Genomic DNA, 7962 nt, shown 5'->3' with positions numbered 1-7962 from the left:
AGCTTCAGAAAAGAAGCCCCCAAACAGAGCGTCAGAAAAAAAGCCCCAAACAGAGCTTCAGAAAAGAAGCCCCCAAACAGAACTTCAGAAAAAAAGCCTCCAAATAGAGCTTCAGAAAAGAAGCCCCCAAACAGAGCTTCAGAAAAAAAGCCTCCAAACAGAGCTTCAGAAAAGAAGCCCCCAAACAGAACTTCAGAAACTTTTTTTTCCTGAAGTTCTGTTTTGGAGGCTTTCAGAGGCAGGGAAAAAAAGCAAAAAAAAAAAAAAAAAGCAATGCACAGCTCACAACCAAGGAACCTGTTGCTAAAGTTCACCTCTGGGAACAGCTGACTGGGGGTATTCCGGGAGGCCAATCTACCTGCCAATCAGCTTTTTTCTTATTTTCCTCCCCAAAAACTAAGGTGCGTCTTATATTCCGATATGTCTTATACTCTGAAAAATGCGGTACATGTTTTGTTTGACTGTCAACTCTCTGCCCCTCTTAGATTTTGATATTTAACATTCCTCCTACCAGAAAAAAAAACAGCCTACCAGAATGTGAATTGCACGTTGTCCTATCCTGTTTTCCCGAAAATAAGACCCAATCGGAAAATAAATCCTAGCATGATTTTTCAGGATGCTCGTAATATAATCCTTACCTCCCTAAATAAACCCCGGTTAAGATTGTCAGCCAGATGGGTGCACTTAGTACTGTATTTCCCCCAAAATAAGACCTATACTGGCATACTGGCTTGAGGGAGTTGAAAACTGCTGAGCTGGAGAAACACTGCCCTAGATTCTGCAACTTGGAAGAATCCCATAATTAAGTGGCTTGAAGAACATTTCATTAATTTATTGTTTTAAACTGTTATCCATACGAATCCCAGCCAAGCAGCTAAGCTAGCGTTTTATTAAATGTAATTTCCACTGACCTTTGGCCGAAATAGGTATCAGCAAATGAAAGAATATTTCTAATAACTCCGTAAGGAATGAAGCAAGCAAATTGCAAAGCTAAGGTAAGATTCTTGTGCAATTTCTATAGACGAATGCCATAAAGGTTTATCTTTACTCATTTTCCCTTTTAGGCTCTTTCCTGGAAGTTGCTTGTCTGGTATTTTACTTTTAATAAACCGAAGTTCATAAAAAGTATGACACAGATGGTTGCCAAATTCTTTAGCTGAGGCATACTGATTCATAAGTGTTATGACCTGGGCTGAACATTATTTTATGTTCTTCCTTTTATTTAGTTTGGTGTGTCTAAATATCCAGTGTTCGTTGTTGCAGTTATTTTTCCTGTCTCTTTCTCTCTTTTTTTTTTTTTGAGTGTGTATGTGTGTGTACTTCCCCATAACTGACTGGTTTTCTCATATTTTCTTCTCCTTTTCAAGTCTAGCCCAATGGCTTGAGTTTTTAGGAAAAGGTAAAGGTTCCCCTCGCACATACGTACTAGTCGATCCCGACTCTAGGGGGCGGTACTCATTTCCTTTTCAAAGCCGAAGAGCCAACGCTGTCCAAAGATGTCTCCGTGGTCATGTGGCTGGCATGACTCAATGCCAAAGGTGCACAGAACGCTGTTACCTTCCCACCAAAGGTGGTCCCTATTTTTCTTCTTGCATTTTTTACGTGCTTTCAAACTGCTAAGTTGGTAGAAGCTGGGACAAGTAACGGGAGCTCAGCCCATTATGTGGCACTAGGGATTCGAACCGCTGAACTGCCAACCTTTCGATCAACAAGCTCAGCGTCTTACCCACTAAGCCACCGAGTTTTTACCGTATTGCATTATTGATATTACAATACTATTTTCCATATAAAGTCCATCCTAAACTTATAGTCTATGGTTTAAAGTTGTGAACGGGTCCATCTGCTACGGTAGAAGATAATTTCCTGACGAAGTCTAACCTCAGGTTTCCACAAAAGCAGCGCGGACGAAAATGTCCATCACCCCTTAAAAAAGTGTGTCAGAATCACTTTTATCGTTCAGATCCTTCCTTCTGGTTTACACCGAAAACTTCACATTTACTCTCGACTTTATTTTGGGATGAGAAACTTGACTTACAATGGTTTGTTTAGTGTTCAAAGTTACAACAGCGCTGAAAAAAAGGGACATGACTACCTTTTGCACTATTGATTTGCGGTATCCACACGATCACGTGATCGAAATTCAAGACGCTTCAGCAATGGACTCAACTTTATGGCGGCGGCAGCATCCCGGGGTCATGTGATCGCCTTTTGCGTCTTCCTCACAAGCGCCTTTGCGTCCTCCTCACAAGCGCCTTTGCGTCCTCCTCACAAATGCCTTTGCGTCCCCCACACAAGCGCCTTTGCGTCCTCCTCACAAGCGCCTTTGCGTCCTCCTCACAAGCGCCTTTGCGTCCTCCTCACAAGCACCTTTGCGTCCCCCACACAAGCACCTTTGCATCCCCCACACAAGCGCCTTTGCGTCCCCCTCACAAGCGCCTTTGCGTCCTCCTCACAAGCACCTTTGCGTCCTCCTCACAAGCACCTTTGCGTCCCCCACACAAGCGCCTTTGCGTCCTCCTCACAAGCGCCTTTGCGTCCTCCTCACAAGCGCCTTTGCGTCCCCGACACAAGCGCCTTTGCGTCCTCCTCACAAGCGCCTTTGCGTCCCCCACACAAGCGCCTTTGCGTCCTCCTCACAAGCGCCTTTGCGTCCCCCACACAAGCGCCTTTGCGTCCTCCTCACAAGCACCTTTGCGTCCTCCTCACAAGCACCTTTGCGTCCCCCACACAAGAGCCTTTGCATCCTCCTCACAAGCGAAGCCGACGAGAAAGCCAGATTCACTTAACAACCGTGTCACTAACGTTGCAATGGCAACGATTCACTTAACAACGGGGGAAAGAAAGGTTGTAAAAAAAATGGGCGTTAGAACTTTGATCACATGACCGTGGGGATGTTGTTGCAATGGCCGTAAAGTGCGAAAAGCCATTTCTCTTTTGCTTTAATGACGCTAAGAGGCCTCGAATATTTATCGAAGTAACCAGAAATGATAAATCATGAATAATGAATGAATAGAGGTCATCCTTGGTTTACGACCACAATTGGGCCAAAAAATTCCCATTGCTAATAAGCAAGACAATTTGTTAAGTGACTTTTTCCCCGTTTTACCATTAAACAGCAATTGTTAAGTTGCAAAGTGAATCTGGCTTGAATTTGCTGGTCAGAAGGTTGCAAAAGGAGATCACGTGACTTCGGGACACTGCAACCGTAATTAACGTGAGCCAGTTGCCAAGCCTCCATTTTGATCACATGACCATGGAGAGAGGCTGCCATGGTTGTATGTGTTAAAACTGACAGGTTCTGGAGAACTGGTAGCAGAAATTTTGAGTAGTTTGGAGAATCGGCAAATACCACCTCTGGCTGGCCCCAGAGTGGGAAGGGAATGGGGATTTTGGAGTATTCTTCCCCTGGAGTGGGGTAGGAAAGGGGATTTTGCAGTATCCTTCCCCTGGAGTAGGGTGGGAATGGAGATTTTGCAGTATCCTTTCCCCAGGAGTAGGGAGGGAATGGAGATTTTGCAGTATCCTTTCCCCAGGAGTAGGGAGGGAATGGAGATTTTGTAATATCCTTCTCCCAGGAGTGGAGAGGGAATGGAGATTTTGCAGTATCTTTCCCCCTGGAGTGGGCTGGGAATGGAGATTTTGCAATTTCCTTCTCCCAGGAGTGGGGAGGGAACGGGGATTTTCCAGTATCCTTCCCGCAGGAGTGGGGAGGGAATGGGGATTTTGCAGTATCCTTCCCCTGCCATGCCCACCAAGCCCCGCCCACCAAGCCCCGCCCACCGAACTGGCAGTAAAAAGAAAATCGAATTCCACCACTGCTTCGAACGATCATTAAATGAACCGTTTTTAAGTGTGCACTGTACTAGAATCCAAGCAAAGCTACAGAGATTAGGGGGGAAAAAATGCAAACAAAGGTAGCCATTACCTGAAGCAATTCTTTGAGGGTACTTTCTTGGGATTTTTATTCCTTTCTCTCTCAATCAAATACTCCATCAATAAAAATCAGGGCGGCGTCTGATTCTGTCTCCTTAACAAACAGGAGTGGGGCGCTAACCCCACGCAGACTACAGCCCCTTCAGGAATTCTCAGCCCCCAATCCCTTTCTGATAAAAGACGGGAAATGCGTCTTTCCTGAACCAGGAAACAGCAGCGTTTAATTTAGACTATTTTCCCCACTGTCAGAGAAAAGAAAAAAATACGAAAATATTTTTTTAAAAAAAAGCAATAAAAAGACCGGGAAAAAAAAAAAATCAGGAACCATCACCCAAAGTAATTTTTCCTAGCTCCTGTGCGTACATGGGTATATGCAAGCCCAAAGGCATGATTCTGGACCAGGAGAAAAATAAAATAAAATAAAGACTTTACGCACAAAGCAATGGAGGGCTAGGAAATAGCAAACATAGCTGTGTATTTGTATATACCATATTTCCCCGAAAATAAGACCCTGTCTTATTTTTTATTTTTTTGAACCCCGAAATAAGTGCTTGCAAGCCCTTATTTTCGGGGAGGTCTTATTATTTTGGGGCATGTGGAGCAAGATGGGGCTCCTATTGCTGCCTTACCTGATTTCCAGCTCTATTTAAATATTTTCGGGGAGGGCTTATTTTCGGGGGGGGAGGAGGCTTATTTTAGCGCGAGCGCTCAAAAGCCCGATTGGGCTTATTATCAGAGGATGTCTTATTTTCGGGGAAACAGGGTACTTAAATATTCTCTCTTTAAATGACCCCATAATCCCTTGCGGGGTGGAGTCTGGGCAACTGAATGGCCCTCAGAGTTTACTGGCCAGATGCCCTTCCTGTTGCCAGGGGGGAGTTTTGTTCAGTAGATATATTCTCATTGTGCCCAGAGAGAAAAATATCTGCCTCTACTTAGGATCGAATTCACAGCCTGTCTTGTCTGTCTATTGGGGACAACTCCTTTGTTTAACAACAGAAATTCAGCTCACAATTGTTGTCCTAAGTCAGAGGTCAGTAACCTGCGGCTCTGGAGCCACATGTGGCTCTTTCTCCCCTCTGCTGCGGCTCCATCACTCAAAATATGCGTCACAACTGCCAATGTGTGACAGCCGCCGACATGCAATTTACTGAGCTTTTCAACCCCCGGTAGGCCAACCATGGATAAACCAAAGAAAAGAAAAGTTTCAGAAGAAAACAGAACGTTTAATTCAACTACATATGTTAGTTTTGTGGCCACTCAAGATATAGTGAGACACGGGAAAGGTTTTGTGGCTCCCGGTGTTTTCTTTCCTGTGGGAAACGGGTCCAAATGGCTGTTTAAGGTTTAAAATGAGTGTTTAAGGTTACATACTTCTGTCCTAAGTCTAAAACTACTTGTATTAAAGGCAATTTTTCTATGGAAAATAGAGTAATTGTTTCCAATTTGGTAGAAATAGGCAATGAATATTTTAAACATAAATCTGTATATGTTTATTGAGGAAAGACTGTACAGGGAGTCCTTAACCTACAACCGTTCATTTAGTGACCATTCAAAGTTACAACAGCACTGCAGAAAATAACTTATCACCATTTTTCACCCTTACGCGCAATCAATATTCAGCCGACTCGTATTTATGACGGTTGCACTGTCCCGGGGTCACGTGATCCCCTTTTGCGACCTCCTGACAAGCAAAGTCAATGGAGAAGGCAGGTTTACTTAACAACTGTTTAACTAACTTAACAAGCGCAGTGATTCATTTAACAACTGTGGCAAGAAAGATTGTGAAACAGGACCAAACTCCCTGTCTCGCTTAGTAACATAAATTTTGGGCTCCACTGTGGCCATAAGTTGAGAAGTAGCTATATAACAGCGAAAGAGAATAAACCTATATCCAAACCGTACCTGAAAACGTTGTAAATGCGAGGACTGGCCATAATGATACTTTTTCAGTGCTGTTACAACTGCGAAAGGTCGCTAAACAGAGTGGTCAGTAAGCGAGGACCACCTGTCCTCTGGACTGACGACAAAGCAGTGGTATTTAAGAGATCTTTTTTTGTTAATTTCTTCTTGGAAAGCAATCAAAGCCAATTATCCAAACAAACTGATATCCGAAGAAAAATACCAGCTCAGCTGAGCTACAGGAAATGGGAGGGAGAGACATCGGATGAGGGATAGATTCATTTTCCAGACTTACTTACTTACTCCACGTTTACGGACTGTATACACAAAAGATCGGATGCACTGAATTAATGAATCCTATGTTAAAACAGCGGGAGAAATAAACTTCCAGGACTTCAGTAAAGAATAAGCATATTATTAAGGCAGGAAGACATGCTTTGTAAACAGTCTATAAACAGGTATAGATCTGAACTAGATTCTGTATTTATCTTTATTTATTTATTTATTTATTTATTTATTTATTTATTTATTTATTTATTTATTTATTCTGTTATGTTATGTTATGTTATGTTATGTTATGTTATGTTATGTTATGTTATGTTATGTTATGTTATGTTATGTATATTGGAGGTGGTGACCCTTTGAGAGCTGTATTCAACGAAATTCCACTTTAATGTATGCGGATTAGTGTACATTCAAAGTGACAATACAGTTTCTATTCTATTCTATTCTATACTATTCTATTCTATTCTATTCTAATCTCCATTCCATCTAGTCTAGTCTAGTCTAGTTTAGTCTCCTATTCTATTCTATTCTATTCTATTCTATTCTATTCTATTCTATTCTATGCTATGCTATTCTATTCTATTCTATTGTATTTTCCATTCCATCTAGTCTAGTCTAGTCTCTATTCCATCTATTCTATTCTATTCTATTCTATTCTATTCTATTTTCCATTCCATCTAGTCTAGTCTAGTCTCTATTCCATCTATTCTATTCTATTCTATTCTATTCTATTCTATTCTCCATTCCATCTAGTCTAGCCTAGCCTAGCCTAGCCTCTATTCCATCTGTGCTGTGCTATGCTATGCTATGCTATGCTATGCTATGCTATGCTATGCTATGCTATGCTATGCTATGCTATGCTATGCTATTCTGATTCTATTCTATTTCATTCTATATTCTACTCTATTCAATGGCTAACCTTTTTCACTTTGTGTGCCAAAAGTGCGTATGCGCGCCAGCACGTGCGGGTACCCATAATGCAACGTGCATCCCCCGCGCATGTGCTCGTGACCCAACCCCCCACGCATGTGCACATGACCCCCCCCATGCTCTCCCACCCTTCTGTACATGTGCGCGTGAGGCATGGGATTCAAAAATTTTAGCGTGCTCTCTGCCCGGTTGCTGGGTGGGTGTGGCTATGGTGGGCGCGGCCTACCTGGCCTTTTGCACCACTGCAGCCGGGTGGGGCGCGTTTTCACCCTCCCAGGCTCCAGAGCAAGGGTGGGTTCTACTTACCATTACTACTGGTTCGCATTGCTTTTTTTGACGTTCGGGTCAGCGGGCGGAGCCTCCTGCCGGTTTTACTACCAGTTCTATAGAACCGGTGTGAACAAGGGGCAACCCGCCACTGCTCCAGAGGCTTTCTTCAAGCGTCCAGGAAGGCGAAAACGGCCTCCCCTGGACTCCCCCACATCTTCCGCATGTGCCCCGCCCCCTGCACATCCCGAAAATCAGTTGGCTGGCGGGAGGCGCATGCACAGTGGAGCTAAGCTGAGCTAAGGATCATGTGCAAAACTTACTTAACCAATGTCTCGCTAAGCAACAGAAATTTGGGGGTCGTAAATAGAGGCTTACTTGCAAAGAAGGCTCTGCGTGCCAGCTGTAGCACGCGCGCCATAGGTTTGCCATCATGGCTCCTATTCTATTCTATTCTATTCTATTCTATTCTATTCTACTCTAGTCTACTCTATTCTATTCTACTCTAGTCTATTCTCCATTCCATCTATTCTATTCTATTCTATTTTCTCTTCTCTTCTCTTCTTCCTATTCTATTCTATTCTATTCTATTTTCTCTTCTCTTCTCTTCTCTTCTTCCTATTCTATTCTATCCTATTCTATTCT

This window comes from Ahaetulla prasina, chromosome 4, assembly GCF_028640845.1.
Source record: "Ahaetulla prasina isolate Xishuangbanna chromosome 4, ASM2864084v1, whole genome shotgun sequence".
In the NCBI taxonomy this organism is placed as follows: domain Eukaryota; kingdom Metazoa; phylum Chordata; class Lepidosauria; order Squamata; family Colubridae; genus Ahaetulla; species Ahaetulla prasina.
Note: the sequence above shows the minus strand (reverse complement) of the source record.